This window comes from Nicotiana tomentosiformis, chromosome 3, assembly GCF_000390325.3.
Source record: "Nicotiana tomentosiformis chromosome 3, ASM39032v3, whole genome shotgun sequence".
Taxonomy (NCBI): domain Eukaryota; kingdom Viridiplantae; phylum Streptophyta; class Magnoliopsida; order Solanales; family Solanaceae; genus Nicotiana; species Nicotiana tomentosiformis.
Window position 1 is genome coordinate 13,425,392 of NC_090814.1, and position 25,806 is coordinate 13,451,197.

General features: G+C 39.0%; 1 long non-coding RNA gene across 1 annotated transcript; it reads right to left on the reverse strand.

Annotated features, from left to right (window-relative positions):
* Nucleotides 1-1,414: 1,414 nt before the first annotated feature.
* Nucleotides 1,415-25,806, reverse strand: LOC117275861 (uncharacterized). Its single transcript, XR_004506087.2, has 2 exons — nucleotides 25,675-25,806; nucleotides 1,415-1,662 (listed from the first exon to the last, which is right to left on the reverse strand). It is a non-coding gene; the product is annotated as an uncharacterized lncRNA (long non-coding RNA).

The following is a 25,806-nucleotide window of genomic DNA, read 5'->3' on the forward strand; positions in this document are numbered from 1 at the left end:
GAAGAAAAAGAAGAGAGAAACAAATAACTGTATTTAATTTAGCTTTATCACTGAACTTATGGGTGCTAATAAAAATTGTACTCTATAGGCCGGTCCCAAACACCACACTTTTAAATTGTGGCTGTAAGTTCTTTCTATCATACCAATATAGTTTCTGGAAAAGAATATGATAATAATTAGTTTAAGCGATATATTTCTTTTAATTATTAGTGTTAAGAAAGCCATGGCACTAAGTCATTTATCCAATTGAAACCAAATTAGTTCCGAAGTTTGGTAAATCCTATAGCTACTATATATAGCCTTAAAAAGTGCTTCTCTAGCTAGATTGCACATTCAACATTATAAATGTTAAAATTATGAGAAGGCCACATGACTCTTTCTAATTCCATTAATTCAACATAAATTATGAGATTATAGAAATAATCTTTTCATTTGCTCTCAAGTTTAGATATATAACTCACTATCAAACCAAAATGAAGTGCCTCGAGAGACTTGACTCTTTGTAATTCCCATTATTCAACCTCAGTGATAAGATTATTATAGTAGTCTTTTTATTTTTTTTCAAGGTTAGATTAACAGCACTTATTTTTGAACTTCATGCTTTTAAGAGTGAATTAATGATTGGTAATGGAAGAGACTCCCTTGCATTATCACAATTATTGTTATCGTCATGAAATGTCTCTTTTACGATTTTAGGTACGGTTTCAAAACTCAATTATTTATTTGAATATATTTTTGTACTCTTTGCAATATACTCCATTCACACAGACACCGTTTCACAATATATATTTAAAATAAGTAAATATGATAATTGAATATCAAATAAATATATAAAAAAAAATACATATGAACAATGGAAAAATTAATTTGAATAAATGCATCGCATGATTTCTTGTACATTTATAAATAACAGAGTTCTTGATTAACGACCCTCTAAATTGGGGAAGGATAAGCTAACATTCATTTTGTAGAGAAAAATGTAACATAAGTCGTCTAGCGTCCCTTCCTATTTAAAGGTTGTTATAAACAATGGATTACTAATTATTGTAAATACTATATTTATTAGTGATTTTATTTTGATTTAATGTTCCTCATAATTGGAGGCTTTTGGTCTTATCTCAGTCCTCTCGCCTTCCATTCCTGTATAACTTTTATTCATAGATATTAAATATTATTCTGAACAGAATTATTAGTAAGTATATTAACAGACTCTTGGATGGAAAGTCGAGAAATTGATATAAGGGAAATGAAAATTATGTTTGGAGAAATAAGGAAATTTAGAGACTTAGGTACAATGAATCATGAAATTTACCATAATATTATTATTTCACATATGATATTTAATGTTGTTCAATTGGAGACATTTTGTCAAATTTTAAAGACTTAATAGAATGAATCATTGAATTTGCCGTCATAGTATTGTTTCAAAAATAATATTTGTTATTGCAAATAGTATCTATTAGTAACAATATCTAGACACTTTTGAAATTTAAAAGAAATGGTAAATGAAAAATAAGAAAAACAAAGAACAAACAGGAAAAATTATGTTTGTTAGTTCATAAGATGTGCCGCTTAAACGTTTTCAGAAAAAACGAAAAAGAGAAAACAAAATAAGAAAGGAAAAAATTATCGATCACCACCATTATTTCAGAGACATATTACCTGCAAAAAGCAAGAATTTTTATGTCATCAGATATTGGTGCTGCAAAGTTAAGACATAACATTAGTACAGTAACAATAACAAAACAAAAAAAGGAGAGAAAGTAGGGACCAATAGAGATCGACAAAAGCTAGGAACGATGGCAAATATGAGAAACTTATTCAGTTCAAAATATTGATTTGACTTGCATGATAATAAACAAGTGCAAAGTGGTGTATGGAAGACAAACAATGCTTTCATTTGTGGAAAAACTTGAAGTTTCTTTTAAGGAAGAAACGGTTGTTTATATTAGGCTGTCCAACGGGATGGGCCGGCCCATCCCGCGTCCTGTCCCATCCCATCCCGTCCCGTCTCATCCCATCCCATTTAGTTATAAACGGGATGGGTCCATGTTAAACGGGACACGGGATGAGACGTGATGGCCATTTCGTCCCGTTTAACCCGTCTTATTTCGTCCCGTCCTGTCCCGCCTATCCCGCTTCGTCCCGTCCCGTCCCGTCCCGCATCCTTCTTTATTTTTGGGTTAATTTTTGTATTTACTTTACGTGTTCTATTTTCGTATTTCATTTGTGTTTTTAATTTTTGTGTTAACTTTTTAAATTTAATTTCGTATTTAAATTATGGCACCTAAGAATGTATTTGGCATATTTAAAAAAACTAGTAAAAAAAGTAGTAAAGGTGAAAGTAGTAGTAATCCTAATCCTAGTCCTAATCCTAGCCCTTCTCCTAGAATTAGAAAACATATAAATGAAATGACTCATGTTGATGAAACTTCATTTTACCAACTCCACATGTTATAATATTAATTTCAGAGAACAACTAGATCATGAAACTTTACATAGACAATTTGGCAATGATATTTTTATTGAGGACGAAGAAAATAAGGATGAAGAAAATGAGGAAGAAAAATTAGATGAAACACCCACTAGTCCCGCAACATTGCCAATTCCAGAACAATTTCTGAGAGAAATTAAAGATAAGTTACAACGAAGTTATATAGGAGCTTACAAATATTAGTATGATAATTTGTAATTGGCTACTAAGAGGCCTAGTTCAAACAGAACCCTTCCTGGAAGGTGGCTGCGTGGATTAGGTGCTCTTCAAAAGAATTATATTTGTATGTGAGATTTGAAAGTTATATTAATAAAATAAAAGGCTCTAAGCGTTGAATGTTTTGTATGAATTGTCTTACACTCTTACTTAGTTACTTAATGACTTAAAATTATTTTAAATAAACTATAACTCTATTATAAATTTATAATTACTAGAATATTTCATTACAAGTCTTTTGCTTTAATATTTTATAATTCTTTACTTAGTTTTCTAATTTTTGTTTAATTTTTAAATTAAATAAGTAAAAAAAACTAGCCGTTGCAAACTTTAAAAACTTAGTCATTGTAAAAAAAATAGTCGTTGCCAAACTTAATGCTTAAATATTTTTTTTTTTTAAAAACGGCACTTAAGGCTCGCGAACCCGTCCCGTCCCGTCTCATCCCGTTTGTTAGAGGGACGGGATGGGCCTACCGTTTCGTCCCGTTTGTCCCGTCCCGTTTTGTCCCGTCCCGCCACCGTCCTAGCTAAATGTCGTCCCATCTCGTCCCGTTAATTTTGTCCCGTCCCGTTGGACAAACATAGTTTATAATGTGGCCATTGGGTTCTCTTTAGGAAAGAAATGATTGTTTATTAATAGAGATGACTTTTTGGATTTTTAATCGGATGATTCTATTTTATTATACGATATTTATATCTAATACGGTACCATTTATTAGAATAAAAAATTACAATTTTGTACAAAATCATAATAGGAGTAATATTTAATATAGTATGATTATCCTTGTCATGGTGAGAAAGAGTGAAAAAGCACGAAGGGTGATGTCGTGCCATTTTCAAAGAATGTAAAAACACGAAGGGTGATGCCGTGCCAGAAGAGAGTTAAAGCACGAAGGGTGATGCCGTACCAATTATTTATCAATTCATGGCAAGAAAGAGAGCTAAAGCACGAAGGGTGATGCCGTGCCAATCTTATTATTTATTTATCAATTTATGGGAAGAATGAGAGTAAAAGCACGAATAATGGTGTCGTGCCATTTTTATATTAGCAGCTGCTCATTTTATTGTTGATGAATTAATTGGCTGCTACGTGACACTTCTCCTTCTGAAATTATTATATCATCCCCCTTCGCATGTTCCCTCCCAAATTTATAAATTGTTATTTATTGTGTTATTATTGATTCGTATTTGTATATACTTGTACAAGTTGTTTACGTACGTGTCTTGTCATAGCCTCGTCACTATTTCGTCGAGGTTAGGCTCGACACTTACGGAGTACATGGGGTCGGTTGTACTCATACTACACTCTGCACTTCTTGTGCAGATTTTGGAGTTGGTCCCAGCGGCGTACCATACACTTGCTCAGATTTAGCTACTCAGAGGAGACTTGAGGTATAACTACACATCGTCCGCAGTTATGAAGTCCCCTTCTATCTTATCTTAGCAGTGTATTATCTTTCAAACTACTTGAATTTTATTCAGACCTTTATTTGTATTATTCTAGTAGCTCGTGCACTTGTGACACCAGATTCGGAGATGTATTTTGATGATTCGGTAGTTATGGTCTTCCGTACTTTATTTCAGTAATTGACTTCTGTTTAATTTAATTTGTTTAAAAATGGTTACGTTTATTCTAACGTTGGCTTGCCTAGCAAGTGAAATATTAGGCGCCATCACGGTTTCGAAGGTGGGAATTTTGGGTCGTGACAAGTTGGTATGAGAGCACTAGGTTACTTAGGTCTCACAACTCACGAGCAAGATTAGTAGAGTCTGAAGGATCGGTACGGAGACGTCTGTACTTATCATCCAGAGGCTATGAAGTTTAGGAACAATATTACTTCTTTCTTATTCTGTCGTGTGATTTTATTCTATCATCGTTGATTGAACCATTCTATTCTTATTCTCTCGCAGATGGCGAGAAGACGTAATACATCTAACGACAGACAGAGGCTAGAGCCCCAGGTGGCAACTATGACCAGGGGTAGAGGTCGAGGCCGAGGTCATGCCAGAGGCAGAGGCAGAGCTCAAGAAGCAACACCCGTAGTGGAGCCTCAGGTGGATCTTCAGGAGGAGGTTCCAGTTTAGACTGCACCCGTTGGGCCAGTTTCAGGTCCCAGAAGGATTCATAGCTACTCCAGTTTTAGTGGCCCAGAATGCTACATTTCCAGTGGCACCAGCTGTCTCACAGGCTGGGGGATGAGCACAGACTCCCACTACTCCCGCTCCAGAGCAGATGGCTCCCAGTATCACGCTCCAGCAGTCCCGCCAGTTGGGGTAGTTCAGCCAAGTGTTGCGGCACATGCCAGTGATAGACCCGCCATATCTTCTGAGGCTTTATTGAGATTGGACAAGTTTATTAGGCTATTTCGAGTTCACTTCAGTGGTACACCTTCTGAGGACCCATGGGATTATCTTGACCGCTTCCATGAGGTGCTGCGGAACATAGGTATAGTTGAGACCAATGGGGTCGATTTTGCTGTATTTCAGATGACGGGTTCCGCCAAGAGGTGGTGGAGAGATTTTATGTTGACCAGAACAGCTGGGTCGCCTGCACTGACTTGGGAGCAGTTCGCATGGGTATTTATAGAGAAGTTCCTCCCTATCATATTGAGAGAGGATTACCGCATGCAATTTGAGCGTCTCCAGTAGGGCAGTATGACTGTTACTCAGTACGAGCCCCGTTTTGTGGATCAAGCCCGTCATGCTCTCCTTTTACTTCCTACTGAGGGAGAGAGAGTGAAGAGGTTTATTGATGGACTCACTCACCCTATCAACCTTTAGATGGCCAAGGAGACCGAAAGTGAGATTCCCTTTCAGGCGACTACTAATGTTGCTAGGAGGATCTAGATGGTTCTTGCACAAGAGAGATGGCAGGGGTCTGATAAGAGGCCTCGTCAGTTCGGTTGATTCTGTGGTGCCTCGTCTGGAGGCAGGGGTAATTTTGGTGGAGGCCATCCTTCCAAGCCGTTTCATTCAGTGCTCTAGGGATCCCACAGTGCTTCAGGTGGTCACGACCCTCATGTGTCTCATTCTGACCAGCTAGCTTACAGTGCACCACCATCTCCTATTAGTTCACCTCCGATCCGGAGTCATCAGAGTGGTTATCCAAGTCGACATGGCCAGTTCTAGGGTCAGCAGTCACAACAGCCGAGATCCTGTTATACTTGTGATGATCCGAGGAACATTGCTAGATTTTGCCCTAGGTCTCAGGGCAACATGCATCAACAGGGTTCTCATGCTATGATTCCAGCACCAGCTGTTTCGCCACCTGCCCAACCAGCTAGGGGCAGGGGTCAGACAGCTAGAGGTAGAGGTCAGGTCGTTAGAGGTGGAGGCCAGCTAGTTAGAGGCCGTCCCAGGGACGCGATTCAAAGTGGTAGGGCCCAACCCCATTTTATGCTTTTCCAACTTGGCATGAGGCCGAGTTATCCGATGTCGTGATCACCTGTATTGTTCCAATTTGCCATGGAGATGCTTCAGTTCTATTTGATCCAGGATCTACTTATTCCTATGCGTCCTCCTATTTTTTTTCATATCTGGTTGTGCCTCGTGATTCTCTGGGTGGTTCTCTGTGTGTGTCCACACCGGTGGGAGATTCTGTTGTGGTAGATCATGTCTATCGTTCGTGTGTGGTTACTATTGGGAGTCTTGAGACTAGCGTGTATCTTTTACTTCTTGATATGGTAGATTCTGATGTCATCTTGGGTATGGATTGGATGCCACCTTATCATGATATATTGGATTGTCACGCCAAAACGGTGACCTTAGCCATGCCGGGGTTGCCTCAATTAGAGTGGAAAGGGATTCCTGGCCATTCTACCAGTAGGGTTATCTCTTATCTGAAGGCTCGATGTATGGTCGAGAAAGATTGTCTAGCTTATTTGGCTCATATTCGCGACTCTAGTGCGGATGTTCCTTCTATGGATTCGGTCCCAGTTGTCTATGAGTTTCCGGATGTATTTCCTGCATATTTACCAGGGATGCCACCCGACAGAGATATCGACTTATGTATTGATTTGGCTCTGGGAACCCAACCCATTTCTATTACACCATACCGTATGGCCCGACTAGAGTTGAAGGAATAAAAAGAATAATTATAAGAATTGCTTGATAAGGGCTTCGTTAGACCTTGTGTCTCGCTCTGGGGTGCGCCCATGTTATCCGTGAAGAAGAAAGATGGGTCGATGAGAATGTGTATAGATTATTGGCAGTTGAACAAGGTCACTATCAAGAACAAGTATCCGTTGTCGAGAATTGAGGACTTATTCGATTAGCTTCAAGGTGCCAAGGTATTTTCAAAGATTGATTTGAGTTATGGTTACCATCCGTTGAAGATTAGGGCATCCGATGTCCCTAAGATAACTTTTCGGACTCGGTATGTGCATTACGAATTCCTAGTGATATTATTTGGGCTGACAAATGCCCCAGCGACATTTATAGATGTGATGAATCGGGTATTAAAGCCCTATTTGGATTCTTTTGTGTTTGTATTCATTGATGATATCTTGATTTACTCATAGCAGTCGAGAGGAGCATGGGCAACATCTTCGGATTGTGCTTCAGACTTTGAAAAATAATCAGTTATATGCCAAATTTTCGAAATGCGAGTTTTGGTTAGACTCAGTTGCCTTTTTGGGGCATGTAGTATCGACTGAAGGCATAAAAGTGGATCCTATAAAGATTGAGGCAGTTCAGAATTGGCCTAGACCTACTTCATCTATAGAGATCCAGAGTTTCCTGGGTTTGGCAGGATATTATCGCCGATTTATGGAGGGATTTTCGACTATAGCATCTCCATTGACCAAATTGACCCAGAAAGGTGCCTCATTTAGATGGTCAGACGAGTGTGAGTTGAGCTTTCAGAAGCTCAAGACCTCATTGACTACAACGCCTGTGTTGGTATCACCCATAGGTTCAAGATATTATACGGTGTATTGTGATGCATCTCGCGTTGGGCTTGGTGCAGTATTGATGCAAGATGGAAGGGTAATTGCATATGCGTCGCGGCAGGTAAAAGTTCACGAGAAGAATTGTCCTGTTCATGACATAGAATTGGTAGCCATTGTTCATGCACTGAAGATTTTGAGGCATTAGCTTTGCGGTATCTCGTGTGAGGTATTTATTGATCATCGTAGCCTACAATATCTGCTCAAACAAAAAGATCTCAATTTGAGGCAGAGAAGATGGTTGGATTTGTTGAAATACTATGATATCACCATTTTGTATCACCCCGGAAAGGCCAATGTGGTGGTCGATGCTTTGAGTAGAAAGGCTGTGAGTATGGGAAGTCTTGCGTATATTCCGGTTGGTGAGAGGCCGTTAGCTGCAGATGTTCAGACTTTGGCCAATCAATTCGTGAGGTTAGATATTTCAGAGCCCAGTCGGGTTCTAGCTTGCACAGTAGCTCGGTCTTCTTTATATGAGCGTATCAGAGAGCGACAGTATGACGATCCTCATTTGCTTGTCCTTAAGGACACGGTGCGACACGGTGGTGCCAAGCAGGTTACTGAGGGGGAAGATGGAGTTTTGCGGATGCATGGTCGTATTTGTGTGCCTAGTATGGATGGGCTTCGTGAATTAATTCTTGAAAAGGTCCACAGTTCCCGGTATTCTATTCATCCAGGTACCGCCAAAATGTATTAAGATTTGCGGGATCATTATTGGTGGAGGAGAATGAAGAAGGATATAGTTGCATATGTATTTCGGTGTTTAAATTGTCAGCAAGTCAAGTACGAGCATCAGCGACCTAGTGGTTTGCTTCAGAAGTTAGAAATTCCTGAGTGAAAGTGGGAACATATCACTATGGATTTTGTTTTTAGACTTCCACGGACTCAGAGATAGTTCGATGCATTATGGGTCATTGTGGACATGTTGACTAGGTCAGCCCACTTCATTCCAGTAGTAGTTACCTATTCTTGTTAGCAGAGATATACATCCGCGAGATTGTCCGCTTTCACGGTGTGCCCGTGTCTATCATTTCTTATCGAGGTACAAAATTCACCTCGCAATTCTGGAGGGCTGTACAATGTGAGTTAGGCACACGGGTTGAGTTGAGTACATCATTTCATCCATAGACGGACGGACAGTCCGAGCGCATTATTCAGATATTGGAAGTCGAGCATTCAGATGGCTCTATATGAAGCATTATACGGGAGGCGATGTCATTCGCCAGTTGGCTGGTTTGAACCGGGAGAGGCTCGGTTGCTGGGTACCGATTTGGTACAAGATGCCTTGGATAAGGTCAAGATTATTCAGGATCGACTTCGCACTGCTCAGTCTAGGCAAAAGAGTTATGCCGACCGTAAAGTTTGTGACGTTGCATTCATGGCAGGAGAAAGTGTATTACTCCGGGTTTCACCTATAAAAGGTGTAATGAGATTCGGAAAGAAGGGCAAGTTGAGTCCTAGATATATTGAACCCTTCAAAATTCTTGAAAGGGTGAGTAAAGTAGCCTACAAGCTTGCATTACCACCTAGTTTATCAACAGTTCATCCGGTGTTCCATGTGTCTACGCTCCAAAAATATCATGGTGATCCGTCCCATGTGTTAGATCTCAGCTCAGTCCAATTGGACAAGGATTTGACTTATGAGGATGAGTCAGTAGCTATTCTAGCCCAACATGTCCGATAGTTGAGGTCTAAGAGTTATCCTTCAGTTCGGGTGCAATGGAGAGGTCAGTCGATTGAGGCAGCTACTTGGGAGTCCGAGTCGTTCATGCGAAGTAGATATCCACACCTTTTCACCAGCCCAGGTACTTTTCTAATTCCGTTCGAGGACGAACTTTTGTTTTAGAGGTGGAGAATGGGATGACCCTATAGGTCATCTTTAAAATTAATAATTTTTTGTGTTCTAAAACCTCAAATAGCACCATTCAGGTTTCCTCGACTTGCTTGCGCAGTCTATAAATCTTTCTGGAAAGTTGTTATGTGAAAAAACAAATTGATTAAAATGTGAAATGGAACTTTAAAACTCACTTAAGTTGACTTTGGTCAACATTTTGAGCAAATCGAATCAGTGTTTTGACAGTTTTGGTAGGTCCGTATCGTAAATTGGGACTTGGGCGTATGCCCAGAATTTAATTTGGAGGTCCCTAGCTTGAGTTATCGCCATTTATTGAAAATTTGATGCTTAAAAGCTTAAAGATTTCAAATGTTTGACCACAAATTGTCTTTCATTGATATAGGGGTCGGAATCCAATTCTGAAAATTTTTATAGGTCTGTTATGTCATTTATGACTTGTATTTAAAATTTGAGGTCAATCGGACTTGATTTGATAGGTTTCGGGCATCCATAATAGAAGTTGGAATTTTTTAGTTTAATTAGGTTTGAATCGGGGTATAATTCGTGTTTTACCGTTGTTTGATGTGATTTGTGGCTCTACTAAGTTTGTATGATATTTTAGGACTTGCTAGTGTATTTGATTGAGGTCCCGTGGGCCTCAGGTGAGTTTTCAGATGGTGAACAATTGAAACTTGCTGCTGCCTACTGATGCAATCGCACCTGCGAAAATTGGCTCGCAGGTGAGAGCTCGCAGAAGCGAGCCTGGCATCGCAGAAGAGAGCCTGGCATCGCAGAAGTAGATGATTCCTCGCTGAAGCGCGACTGCAGAAGCGGCACATCCATCACAGAAGTGGAAAAGGGGAATGGGCAGCCTCGTCGCAAAAGAGGACGCTTCATCGTAGAAGCGAGTCCGTAGAAGTGGATGCGGTTAAATGTCCGCAGGTGCGAAAGCACTGGACAGATTACAAAAACAGAGGGTTCCGACATTTTTGTCATTTTGGAAATTTCCAACACGGGTTGAGGCAATTTTTGAGCGAGAATTCACGGTAAAACTTGAGGTAAGTCACTTGTCATCATTGTTAGTCAATAATATTGAATTATCATCGATTATTCCTACTAGATTACGTATTTTTGAGGTGAATTCGAGGATTTGGGGCTAGGGATTTGAAAATAAGATTTGGGGATTTGAAGGTCGAGTTGTTGTCGGAATTTGATAAAATTTGTATGGTTGGACTCGTGGTTGAATGTGAGTTCTCATTTTGTAACTTTTGTCGGGTTCCGAGACGTGTTCCCCACGAGCGATTTTTGAGTTAAATTTCGGATTTTAATTGGAAAATTTAGTATTTTCATATAGAATTTATTTCAATAATTCATGTTGAGTATATTGAATTATTTGTGACTATATTTGAGGCATTCAGACACCAATTCACGAGCCAAAGGTTTATTGGAATCTTGAGTTGGTTGCAAATTGAGGTAAGTGTCGTGGTTAGCCTTGACTTGAGGGAGTATGACTTGTTTGTCTATTTTCTACTTGATTTAATGTGTGGGTACAACATATATGTGAGGTGGCAAGTACTTATGAGTTGTGGTTGAGTCAAAGCATGCTGGAGGAATTTGTTCATTTTGATTAATTGCCTATTTAATTAAGATATTCCATCCTAAGTTTATTATTGATTATTTGATCATTATTCATGACATTATTGTTAATTTAATTATTGTTGAATATTGTCGAAGAGTGTAAAAGCACGAAGGGTGATGCCGTGCCATTTATATTCCTTGTCATGGTGAGAAAGAGTGTAAAATCACGAAGGGTGATGCGTGCCATTTTCATTGAGTGTAAAAGTACGAGGGTGATGCCGTGCCAGAAGAGAGTTAAAGCACGAAGGGTGATGTCGTACCAATTATTATTATTTATTTATCAATTCATGGCAAGAAAGAGAGCTAAATCACGAAGGGTGATGATGTGCCAATCTTATTATTTATTTATCAATTTATGGGAAGAATGAGAGTAAAAGCACGAAGAGTGGTGCCGTGCCATTTTCATATTATCAGCTGCTCATTTTATTGTTGATGAATTAATTGGCTGCTACGTGACACTTCTTCTGATGAAATTATTATATCATCCCCCTTCGCATGTTCCCTCCCAAATTTATAAATTGTTATTTATTGTGTTACTGTTGCTTCGTATTTGTATATACTTGTACAAGTTGTTTATGTACGTGTCTTGTCATAGCCTCGTCACTACTTCATCGAGGTTAGGCTCGATACTTACAGAGTACATGGGGTTAGTTGTACTCATACTACACTCTGTACTTCTTGTGCAGAATTTGGAGTTGGTCCCAGTGGCATACCATAGAGTTTCTCGGATACAGCTACCCAAAGGAGACTTGAGGTATAACTGCACAACGTCCGCAATTTTGAAGTCCCCTTTAATCTTATCTTAGTTGTGTATTATCTTTCAAACAACTTGATTTTTATTCATACCTTTATTTGTATTAATCTAGTAGCTCGTGCACTTGTGCCACCAGATGCGGGGATGTATTTTGATGATTCGGTAGTTATGGTCTTCCACACTTTATTTCAGCAATTGACTTCCGTTTAATTTAATTTATTTAAAAATAGTTAAGATTATTCTAATGTTGACTTCCCTAGCAAGTGAAATGTTAGGCGCCATCACGGTCCCGAAGGTGAGAATTTCAGGTCATGACATTATGTGTTGAGGCTAACTTGAACCCTTGATTGTATTTATGTGAAGTCCTATATGTTTTGAATGTGCACCTAGTTTTTATTATTTTGAGCACCCTAAGTGAAGTCTAGAACCACCAAAATAGTATGTCCAAATCCTCCTGGACCATAGGTGTATTGACCCGGCCTGTTGTTTTGAGAGTAATGACCCTAATTCCCTATTTACTGCTTTTCTCGTATCTTTTTCTGCTTATGTGACTTGTTGGGAGGTTCCGTTTTTAGTTTCGGAGTGTTTTGGGATATTTAGTCCCGAAAACGAAAGCTTAAGTTCTAGGATTTTTTACTATAGTTAGAACTGTGTGAAGACAACTCCGGAATGGAGTTCTGTCGGTTCGGTTGGCTCTGTTGGGTGATTTTGGACTTAGGAGCGTGTCCGGAATGTAAATTGGAGGTCTGTAGCTGATTTAGGCTTGAAATGGCAAAAATCGATTTTTTGGGAAGTTTGACCGAAAGTGGACATTTTGATATCGGGGTCCGATTCCGATTCCAGAAGTTGGAATAGGTCCGTAATGTTGAGTATGACTTGTGTGCAAAATTTGAGGTCAATTGGACATGATTTGATAGGTTCCGGCATCGGTTGTAGAAGTTTGAAGTTTCAAAACTCCTTAAGTTTGAATTGGAGAGTGATTTGTATTTTTAGAGTTGTTTGATGTGATTTGAGGGCTCGACTAGGTTCGTATGGTGTTTTAGAACTTGTTGGTATGTTTGGTTGAGGTCCCAGGGGCTTCAGATGAGTTTCAGATGCTTAATGGATCGAAATTTGGACTTGTGTAGCTGCTGAAATGTTTCAACTTCTGGTGTCATCGCACTTGCGGTGGGGTTGGCCGCAGGTGCGGACAAGCATGTGCGAATGGAGGATCGCAGAGGCGAATTTGGGCAGCCCAGGATGGGTTTGCAGGTGCGTAAAGATTTACTCAGAAGCGGCCTCGTTTCTGCGGTGGGAATGTGCGCAGGAGTGATGAGGCCGCATGTGCAGCTCCTTGGTCGCAGGAGCGCATCCGCATGTGCGCTCTCCTCTCGTAGATGCGGACCCAGGAGACTTAAGTCAAGTCCGCACCTATGATGGAATTTCCGTAGGTGCGGCATCGCAGGTGCGACTGGACCCGCAGAAGCGAAATCGCTAGGCAGAAAAGGCTAAGTTCAAGGGTTTTATTCCATTTTAAATTTTGGGTCTTTGAGAGCTCGGATTGAGGCGATAATTCAAGGGGTTTTCAGAGAAAGCTATTAGGTAACGATTCCTAACTCATTTATGGTTATACTCCATTAATCTATAGTTGAATTCATCATTTAATTAAGGAATTTGGTTGAGAAATTTGGGGAAAAGTTGGAAAGTTCTTCAAATATATTTTTGAGTTTTGATTCGGATTTTGATAATTTTGGTACGCGTTAACTTGTGGTTGATTGTGTGTTCGTATTTTGTGACTTTTACCCGATTCCGAGATGTGGGCTCAAGTCGACTTTTTTGGACGAATTTCGAAATTTTTGTTAAAGTCTTGATTTCATTAATTAGATTAGTCTATTATAGTTGTATTTATGATATGTAATTATTTTTGGCTAGATTTGGGCCATTCAGTGTCGAAAAATCAAGAAAATGGCATTCTTACTGATTGAATGAGCTTGGTTCGAGGTAAGTGGCTTGCCTAACCTTGTGTGGCAGAAATTCCCTAAGGATTTGGTACTGTTATGATATGTGAGCATCGTGTACATGAGGTGACGAGTGCGTACACATGCTATTTGTTGTAAAACCCGACCTTTACTAAGTAGCAACTGTTTTCATCTTAATTGAGTAATAACAACATGCGTAGTTATCCTGTGTAGCCTAATATCGCATGTCTACGTGCTTTAACTGCTTATTTGAACTCTGTGCAGCATGCCTAGTTAAGATCCTGTTCTTCCTTGATCTTTATCAGTCTTAACTGTAGAATTCTTGCTGTTAACTATTGTATTTATCGGTTGAGCTGTGTGTTTACTTTTGAGACTACGAGGCGGTACCTCGGGAGTTCTCCCTGCATATTTAATTTTGAGACTACGAGACGGTACCTCGGGATTTCTCCCTGAATATTTACCTTTGAGACTACGAGGCGGTACCTCGGGAGATCTCTTCGCATATTTACTTTTGGGACTACGAGACGGTATCTCGGGAGAACCCCTGTTGTTATCTCATTGTGATGTGTTGTTATTTCTATGTGAATTATTTTGGTTAAATTCTCTGTTTTGCTTCATTTTTACTATATCATCTGTCTTGTTAGTATATCCTAGTAGGGCCCGGACCTTACCTCATCACTACTCTACCGAGGTAAGGCTTGTCACTTACATGGTACCGTTGTGGTGTACTCATGTTACTCTTCTACACATGTTTGTATGCAGATTCAGGTACTTCTTATCAGCCCCGCTACTAGCTGAGAGTGCTTGCTGTTGTACGTAGACTTCAAGGTACGTTTACCGCGTCCGTAGACATCGGAGTCCCCCTCTATTCTCTCCTATGTCATTTACCTTACGTACTTCTTTTATTAGACTCTGGTGTATAGAGATACTAGTTTCCTTCTGTAGCTTGTGGCTTATGATGTTCCGGGTTTTGGAAATACTGTGTATTACTAGAGTGTTGCTTATTATAAATGCCGAGCGGCATTGTTACCAGTTATTTAGTTATGTGTTGCCGTTAGTTGTTAAGTTTTGCTTTTATTTTTGATATTTCTGCTTTTTGTTAGGCTTACCTAGTCGTAGAGACTAGGTGCTGTCACGACGTCTTACGGAGGGAGAATTGGGTCGTGACAATAGGCATGGGATGGGTAGTGCACGCATAGGAGACGATATACAATTGAATTAGAGCGCTTTAAATAAACAACCTTAACATTGTAATCGGGTAGCAGGAGATGATAGTCTATACCCGCTGAATAATATGAGCTACCCCTACCCTAAGGGAGTTGCGAAGTATTATTTATGTTACACGGGGTGATCCTTTAGGCTAAAAAACTTAGAACCCCTCCTCCTTTATATGTTTATTGTTTGCACTTCGTCTCTTGAACTTGGAACAATTAAGTTGTACCTTGTAACCTCTAAAGACTTGTTCGCTATTATCTATATAGTTTAATTATTGTCCAATTCTCTTTACACTTGTTCATAATAGAACCTTTAAAACCTTTAAATTCCTTGTCTTTCCTCACATATATGATCACATAGGACAATTATAATTCGATAATCCCACATAGTATAAACGTCGACCGAGACCCATATTTGTGGACCTCGTAGAGTGCCTAACACCTTATCTTTGAGGTAATTTGAGCCCTTACCCGATCTTTGGTGATGTAGACTAATTAAATAGAGTTATTTACAAATATGTGCCTTAACGTACCTTAAAAATCGTAAGGTGGCGACTCTTCTCTTTTAGTTTCCGCTTAAGAGAATTATCACATGTCGAAACCCGCTTTCGTGAGAAAAAGGGGAGCGACAGTTGTGACATGCCGTTATTAATTAATATTATCCCTAAGCTTATACTTTCTTCATTCACTTTTACTTGTCCACTATACTAAAAATGTATTTTCACTTTTACTTGTCCATTAAGAGAAAGACAATCGTTTTTTCTGTTTTACCCCTATCATTAACTACTTATTCCCCAAATTATTTCCAAAGACTTTTGAAAACACTATCATTATTATGGGTAAAATTATAAAATTTATACTTTCTTTATTTTTTCTAAGAGGGAGTACAAAATCTCAAGTGAACAACTAAAAGTGAACCGAAGAAGTAGTAATTAAGAACTAGTCGCTCCTATTTCACCAAATTACCTAAATTTAGTAGAGTTGGTAATGGTCAGTCGGTTATAATTATTTTTGAAGACAACGTAAGCTTAATTCTAAGTTATGGGTGTTTACCGGACGGTCTGGACATGGGAAAAAATAGCCCGTCCGGTTATTGGGGCGGGCTGGGATCCGGGCTGATTTTGGTGGGCCCATTCGGGTTCGGGCTTATCGGGTCCGGACCGGGACGGGTTAATTTTGTTTAGTGTATTATGTTTTCTTGTTCAATGTAATTGTTACTTAAGTGTTTGCAAACTTTTAAATGATAAAATATGTATTTTAAGGCATAAAATTAAACTTTTAAAGTTTAAAGTTTTAAATTTAAAATTTAAATTTTAAAATTTAAAAATTGAAATTAAGTGGGTACATAAAATTATTTAATAAGGCCAATATGTAAGGATCAAACTTCAAAGGCTTTCATTTCATATTTTTATTGCATAATAATACTTCAAATTAACTTGTCTTATAAACTAACACATTAAACTTAAATAAGTATAACAAATTCAAAATAACCCAAATTCTATCAAATCAACTTAAACACGAATTCCTGAAGGACGCACAAGACAACCCTTGATATGCCTCCTTAAACCAGTTGTGCCCTCCCACTTTCGATGAACATTAAAGACTCGACCACAATTCTTGCAGTCTACTTTGAGAACTTTTTTATTTTTTATACCACCTCAAAGTGTTTCCAAATATGTGAACGCACTCTAGAAGCACGGGGGATGATTTAACTTGAACCTAACAAAAATTATAACCACACTTCACTTGATAATTATAATTTTATAGTGGCTACCGTAAATAATTGATAAAATTTAAAATATTAATTAATTGAGAACTTGAGAGCAATAAGTAATTCAATAATCAAAAGGGAATTGAGAGAGAATTAGAGTAGAATAAGAGACCAAGTTTTGAAAAAATGAAGAAGAGGGGGGCTATTTATAGTTATTAGAAGGCTAAGAATGTAATTTATCAATTATTAGGGGGTGTAGGGGCTATTTTAGTAAGGGGATAGGTCGAAATGGCTAAAAGTACAAAAAATGGCTGTTTCCCAACGGTAAATAATGACCGTTCAGAATTTAAAAATAAAATAAAATTACAACATAAATCGGGCTGGACCTGGCTGGAAGGGTTAGCGGGCTAGCCGGGTTTTGGTGCACCGGTAGCCAAAAAAGGCCCGACCTCGTCCGGCACAAGCCCCCACCCTAGCCAACCCGTCCCATCCCTTACCGAACCGGACGTACCCGGGCTGAACCGAGTCAAACCGGGTTGTTAGTGGGCCGATCCGGTCCGATTAACACCCTCATTCTAAGTGCTTACCCATTTAACTATTTCCTAGCGATATGGCATGATTTATAATTAGAAGTTATAAATCATGCACACATACACACCATTCCCTATATACATACGTACACGCACATTTTTGTGTTTGTAATTATGATATGCATTTGCATATTAAAATATTTAAATAAATTCGTTCACTGATAGGGTTGTTCAAAATCGAATCGAAACCGTTAACCGAATCGAACCGATGACTTATTGGCTTATTGGTATCGGATTATCGGAGTAATGAATGGTGAACGGATTGAGATTTTATAATTAACGGCTTAACGGTTTGGGGGTGGATTACTCAATTTTCTTATCGGGTAAACCGTTAACCCGTTAACAATTTTTATATTTACACTTTTACACCTATATATATAAAGTACTATTGAAACCCTTATGTATTTACACTTTGTTTGACCAAAATAGGCTTGATGTCGATTTCTATCTACCATATGTACTTAAGAATGCATTATATATTAGATGGAAAATGCCAAGACTTGTATCAGTTGGACATCTTCCCTCGCAGAACAGACGGAAGAGGAATTCAAATGAAAGGTTATTACTAAGGGGGCTGAAGTATGATGATCCTTTCTCGGACAATTCTTTGTCATGCAACTTAGCAAGTGTGGACAGCTGGTGGCCATTATATGTTCAAATACTTTTGTTAGATGAATAGGAGGATGATTGATGAGTTTTGTGGAATTGATCAATGTTCATATTGTAGTGCAATGAACTAGAAGTACTTGACTGGATTGTCTGGTTTTATATCCTTTTTTAAAATCTGCTTTTGTAGAAGAACGAATGTCTTTTTTTGACTTGAAAAGAATGAATGTTTGATTGATTTCTGAACTTGGTTAATACGTGTATGAGTAGTCCTGAAGATTCTTCAAAATGTTTGATAATTGTTAATCCGATACCAATCTACCTGTTGTCTTATTGGATAGCTAGCGGATTACTGTATTTATAATCCGATAACCGTTAAGCCAAACCGTTAAGCGTAATTATCCGCCCTCTCCGCCTGATAAGCACCCCTATTCACTGATCATTAATTATTATATCATTAATATCTTTTATTCTTGAATGTTCTTGATTCCATAAAAGGGAAATAATTATTAAAGAAATGAATTAAGTATCGTCTTCCGATCCTCTTTCTTCAGGTATGGGATGGTATGGATCTAAGTCTAAGAACTAGATATGTCAACGTTCACAAATCAGAGAGTAATTAAATATGGCACATCCAATATATGAAACTATAAAAGCATTAAAGTTGGATTTCGGGTTAAGTGCACAGATAGTCATTCTCCGGGATGTTATTTAGATATTAGTCATTACTTATTACGTCCTAAATATATAAACTAAAAGTCTTAATTCAGGACAATTCAGAACATTTGTCCTGAAAAATTAAACTGAAAAACTAAAATCCAGGACGCACTTGCCAATTCCAAAATAACAGTCCTTTAGAGTAGCTGCCTGTCATTTCTACTCGAAAATTTCTTCCTAATTTGGAGCCCATCGCACGAGGGGTAGGCCCAAGCTTGTTCCAACCCAAAATGATAGAGCAAAATGCAAAATTGGCTAGTAAACTTCTCAATTATATTCGCTAGCAAAATATATATATATATATATATATATATATATATATATATATATATATATATATATATATATATATGTTACATATTGTAGGCATGCAAAGTTTATTGAATTTAATTTGGACTATATTTAAATGTATTAGTCTGAATTAATATTATGGGTTAATATGATTGGATTAATTACTTAAGTCCAATAAATATTGATTGGCCTAGCCCATTTAATTAGGCTACAAGTGATGAGCACACTTCATTAGGCCCAAGATGTCATCTTCCTAGAGGCCCAATGCCATGTGTCAAATGACGTGGCGCGCCAAGTCAAACGGAAGAGCCAATAGGATCATGCCATGTGTCAAAATGACAAGGCATGCCAAGTCACATTAGAAGGCCAATGAAACCGTGCCACATGTGCAAGTGACATGTTCTGGCCAATCAAATGCGGCCTTGTCACTCTTCAATCTGATTGGTCAGAAAGAGTTTGTTCTTATCATAACACTTTCCTCCCACAACTATAAATAGGGGTCTTCATAACCCAAAAAATACACCAGAAGTTATAGCAAGAAAGAGCTCGTGGATCAAATGCCGCAAGTTTCTCTACAAGTTTCAAGCTTCAAGCAATCAAGTTCAAGTTCAAGAAATCAAGTTCAAACTCAAGAATGAAGAACTCCAAGCTCAAGAACGAAGAATAAGTCAAGATTCAAGGAGTACGAGTTTAAATCAAAGTTCGTGCTAGTTGAATTCAAGATCATCGTTCGTGAAAACAAATATAGATTCAAGATCAAGCTCAAAAGCCCTTGAATTTATTTACTATTGGAAAGAATATTTAGAGGATTCATAGAGATTATACACTCAAATATTTGAAATAAAATACTACGATTGTTGTAATATTTTTCGACTTTATTTTATTTTCTCGACGCAATTTATTGTCTACAAATTCTGGCACGCCCAGTGGGACAATCTCTACCTCTCATCTCAACTTTTCAATCACCAAAGTTCAAGAACATTGAAATGGCTTCAAAGAAAATCAACTCCGGTTCAACTTCCACCAAGGCTGCTAATTCCAGGTTCTATGCTGATGTGAAAAGCATCCTCGATGTTACCTTTGGAAGCTTTGGACCAGTTACGAGGAGTAAAGAAAGCTCATTAGGACAACAAGCACCCCAAGTGCCGTCCGCATCAACCCCTATTTTCGGATCTTCATCCTCAAAAGGAGCAAGATCTTTCACAAACGCACCCGCAGGAGGAAGCGATGTTGCTGAAAAGATCAAGAAAACTCTTGCTCTGCTTGACCTCTCTAGATCCAAGCACTCTGCTATGAAGGAAGAAGATGATGCTTCAAGTGATGGATCCTCCCTACTTACACCACATAGCGTGATCCAATCATGGATCAATCTGTGTGAAAATCCATACTACTCTCCATCGTCCACGATAATCATGCAAGCCATGATGACAAACACTTCATCTGTGGAGGAGCAGTTGGCAAACTTGACGGGAGCAATCGCTGGCTTGACCAAGTGCATGTAAAATCAAGATGCTAGAATCGACAAGCTAACAGATAGGGTGGGAATCTTGATGGAAGTAGAATCCACCCATTAACCTAGCAATCTCCCAGAAGTTCAAGAGATTGATCCTCCCCCACGACAAGTTGCATCCACTAAGGAAATTCCAGTCTCTTCGAAGGGATGATTCCAATCAATCAACTAAAGGAGTTTATTGAAGGGATTATAAAAAACAAATATGAAGTCGCTTCTAGGTCCTCCTTTACCTACGCAAAGTCGTACACTTCAAGGATCAATATGTTGAAGATGCCTGCTAGCTATCAACCTCCAAAATTTCAACAGTTTGATGGCAAAGAAAATCCAAAGCAACATGTGGCGCACTTTGTCGAGACATGCAACAATGCTGGGACTTATGGTGATTACCTCGTCAAGCAGTTTGTCCGCTCATTAAAAGAAAATGCTTTTGATTGGTACACAGACCTCGATGCTGGATCTATTGATAGCTGGGATCAACTAGAGCAAGAATTCTTTAATCGTTTTTATAGCACGAGATGTACTGTGAGTATGATAGAACTTACAAATACTCGACAATGAAAGGGTGAACCAGTTATCGACTTTATCAATCATTGGAGGAATGCAAGCTTCAACTGCAAAGACATGCTTAGTGAAGCTTCGGGCATAGAGATGTGTATCCAAGGCCTGCATTGGGGATTGCACTACATCTTGCAAGGTATCAAGCCTAGCACATTTGAAGAACTTGTAACTCGTGCCCATGACATGGAATTTAGCATGGCCTCTGCTGGAAACAAAAGGCTGTCCATCTATGAACCTCGCAAAGGGGAATGACAAGCAAGAAGTCAGGAAGTGGGGCAAGTTCGTACCCAAGCCTGAAAGCAAAGAAGCTATGAATGTCAATACATCACCTGTAAAGTTCACGACGAAGGTGAGCAAGAAGCAGAGTATGAAATCCACTCCTTTTCAAGATAAGCCAAGTGAAAAGTTGACTCTAAAAGAAATGCAAGAGAAAGAATACCCATTTCTGGATTCTGATGTGCCTGCTATTTTTAAAGAACTCCTCGAGTTAAATCTCATTGAGCTTCCGGAGATGAAGCGACCAAATGAAGCTGGGAAAACAAATGACCCAAATTACTGCAAATACCATCGACTTGTGAGCCACCCTATGGAGAAGTGCTTTATCTTCAAGGACAAATTTATGGACTTGGCCCGTCTCTATCACCTTTGTCTTCAAGATGAGAAAGCAAGTGCAAACCAAGTCTCTATCACCTTTGGCTCATTTAGTCTAGATGAATTATATTGTTTTAAAGAAAGTAAAGATGGAAAATTAGTGGAGAACAATAAAGTTGAAGTCAATCAACCTAATGACGATGAAGGTTGGACGTTGGTGACTCATCGTAGGCGCCACAAAAGGAGCCCATGAAAAGAATCAGTAGAACAACCAACAAGGAAAATGATGGTAAAAAGACCAAGGAGATGGAATCCGGTTAAGCACTTAAAGAAAGCAAAAGTGGAGGTGCACCACTCTCAAAAGCCACGAAATCCAGTGAGCTTGGAGGAGTTTTTACCAAGTTGGTTCCGCATGAAGATTTCTCATGGGGGTATCGATGCCTCTTGTTGCCATACAGACGAAGGGAAAGAAAAGAGTGATGACCTACCATTGGCACCATCTTCGGAAAAGCTCAACGAGTCCACTTCTCAAGAAGTTAATGCTTGCGAGGAAAAAGTCACGTTCACAAATGACGATCTTCTGCTAGGTGACACTTTTCATAACCGCCCATTGTACCTGGTTGTCTATATGTGTGATGAAAGGGTAAATCGAACAGAGGATTCTCAGTGAATATTTTGCCAATTCGCACTGTGAAAGAACTTTGTATTATCATGAACGAACTCTCAGAAAGTCATGTGATGATCCAAGGATTCAACCAAGGGGGGCAAAGAGCCATAGGTGCGATCAGGTTGGGAATCACTATTGAAGATATGCAATCAAGTGCATGGCTGCATGTGATCGATGCAAAGACTTCATACAACGTCTTGCTCAAAAGGCCTTGGATACATGAGAATAAAGTGGTTCCATCTACCTACCATCAATGTTTGAAGTACTACAAGGGTGAAGTCAAGAAGAAAATAGTTGCTGATGATGAGCCATTCACCGAGGCGGAGTCACACTTCGCCGATGCAAAGTTCTATTTGAAGAACCGCATTGTGAAGGAGCTAAAAACTGATGATAACATGAAAAGTAAGAATGACGAGCCCACAACTAAAAGAGCTGGGGTGATTGCTGGTAGAGCCAAAGCTATTACTGTGGAGGTACAACTCAACGCGAATAAATCTCATAGAGGGGATATTATGTCTTATGGCAAGAAAGTAAGTCATGCACTCCAATATGTCCCTAAAAGAAATAAAGAAGAAGGCGAATAATCTAATATCCAAACTAACATGCTAAAGGAGTTAACTCTTTCAGTAAAATGAATTAAGGCAATAAAGTTGTCCTCAAAGCCACTTGCTGGTTTGTAGCCCAAAATCGTTTGCAGAATGTGGCACTTCCTACAAAGCGAACAGATGAAGGTTTTGATCCTAATGCTTATAGGCTATATGCAAAAGCTGGATACAATCATAATGAGCCGTCAAAGTTAGGGAAGCTCCCATCAGAAGATGCGACGAGGCAACCACGTGAAGGTTTGGGATACAAGCAACCGTCACCAATGCGAATCTCCATAAGAAGTTCGAGCAACAATTATATCACTGTAGAAGACGAATCTGCTGCTTCTAACAGGCCTTCTGTGTTTGATCGACTTGGAAAATCAACTCTGAGAACTTCTGTATTTGAGAGATTGGGTCCATTAAAGAAGGGGAATAAGTTCTAGAGAAATTATCGAAATACAAAAATAGTCGCTTTGCCCAAAATTCAGAAGATCTCTAAAGATTTCCCAAGTGTGGTTCCTTCTAGAATGAAACGACAAATAAAAGTCATGGTTTCGTGTGATGAGGTACTGAAGATGAAGTCATACACTGTGGTCTACACTAAAGAACATGATGAAGACGAAGAAAGTATAGGTTCTTCGTATCATGTTACTGCATAAGGCGAGCATGGTGTTTTATCTCTAATGGAGGATGACGAGAGATTGGACGATGTTTCACCGTGTTATCACATATCCTTCAACGATGGGGACCCTCAAGAAGATGAAGATGCAAAAGATGCTCCGCCGAAACTTGAAGAAGGGGTGAAGGCAACGATTGATACCTGAAAAGAAGTTAACCTTGGAACTAATGAAAAACCAAGACCCACCTACCTAAGTGCTTTACAAGAAGTTGATGAAGAAAGCACTTATATTGAGTTACTCAAGAAGTTTAGGGATGTCTTTCTTGGAGTTACAAAGAAATGCCTGGCTTGGACCCTAAAGTAGTAGTCCATCACCTTGTAGTCAAGAATGGTGCTCGTCCTGTTAAGCAAGCTCAAAGGCGCTTTAGGCCGGACTTGGTTCCTTTGATCGAAACCGAAGTTAACAAACTCATTGAAGCTAGATTTATCTGGGAAGTTAAATACCCAACATGGGTTTCAAGTATTGTTCCTGTAAGGAAGAAGAATGGCCAGATTTGATTATGCATTGACTTCAGGGATCTCAACAATACATGTCCCAAAGATGAATTCTTACTCCCTATTCCAGAGCTGATGATCGATGCTACTACTTGTTACGAGGAAATGTCTTTCATGGACAGTTCATCGGGCTATAACCAAATTCGCATGGCACCAAAAGATGAAAAGCTTACTGCATTCCGCACCCCCAAGGGTATTTATTGCTACAAGGTAATGCCTTTTGGCTTGAAGAACGCTGGTGCTACTTACCAAAGGGCTATGCAGAATATTTTTGACGATCTTCTCCACAAGAATGTTGAATGCTATATTGACGACTTAGTGGTAAAATCAAGAGAGAAGGGCGACCACTTGAAAGACTTGAGAATGGTGTTTGAGTTGCTCCGGAGGTACCAACTTAGGATGAATCCATTGAAATACACCTTTGGAGTTACTTCCGGAAAGTTTCTTGGTTTCATTTTTCGACATCGAGGGATTGAAATTGATCAAGCCAAAGTAGATGTTATCTAGAAAATTCCTGAGCCTCGGGATATTCACGAATTGAAAAGGTTTGCAAGGAAAGTTAGCGTATCTTAGGAGAGTCATATAAAATCTAGCTGGGAGGTGCCAAGCATTCAGTCGCCTTATGAAGAAAGGTGTCCCTTTCAAATGGGACTAAGCGTTGTCACACCTCCTTTTTCCCGAAGGGGTATGATAGAGAGTTTTTCCAATTAAAGTAACATTAATCGAAATGGGATTATTTATTTATTTCAGAGTCGCCACTTGGAATAATTTATGGTGTCCCAAGTCACCGGTTTATTTTAAATTCCAAATCGAGGAAATTGACTCTTATTTATGGTCTGCGAACACAGAAGACCGAGTAAGGAATTCTGTTAATCCGGGAGAAGGTGTGAGGCACTCCCGAGTTCCGTGGTTTTAGCACGGTTGCTTAACTATTAATACTTGGCTTAATTATCTGATTTATTACCTGTTTTAAACCTATTGTGCATTTTACTTTTTAACCGCTTTTAATTATTTATGAAATTATTTTTGGAACAAGTCACGATGTCGTACACTTGTCATTTTGATACACATTGTAAACCGCGCCACATGAAATGCACCCGCAATTTACGATATGTTTATTTTTATTATTATTCGAAGTTATAGTCGGGTCAGATGAAATGCACACCCGAATTGGGGATTACGTATCATGACTATGCCACGGGAACCGTACCCATAATCACGATAATTTATTAGTCGCGCCTAAAGCAAACTAAGATGTTCGGATATTATTCAATTGAAGCTAGCATCAATTAACAACCCCATTTACACTAGTATTTCCAAGGTCTCAAAAACAGGAAATCAAATCTATACAAGGTCTTATGAGATTACTAAGCTTAGACACTCAAGTTCGAAATTAAAAGAGCAAAATAACAAACAGAGGACCTAACACATTTTGAATTCATCCAAACTCCATCACAGAAAATTTACTAAAAGAAATTATGGAAGACAATAACTGAAAGCCATAAACCAAACCAATATGAATCAACCAAACATTAACCAATCTTAAAATGCCTCTTCCAATGCTTATATTCATCATAAATAACCATAAACAAGATAGAAAAAGGGAGAGGTGAACCTGGGAAAGAGCAAATCTCTTCAATAGCGATGAAAAAAAATCGGCGGATGATGTTCTCTATTTTTCTGTGTGGTCCCTCCGTCCTTTTTTATCATGTGGGGTGAATATATGGGGATAAAATGAAGGAGTGTG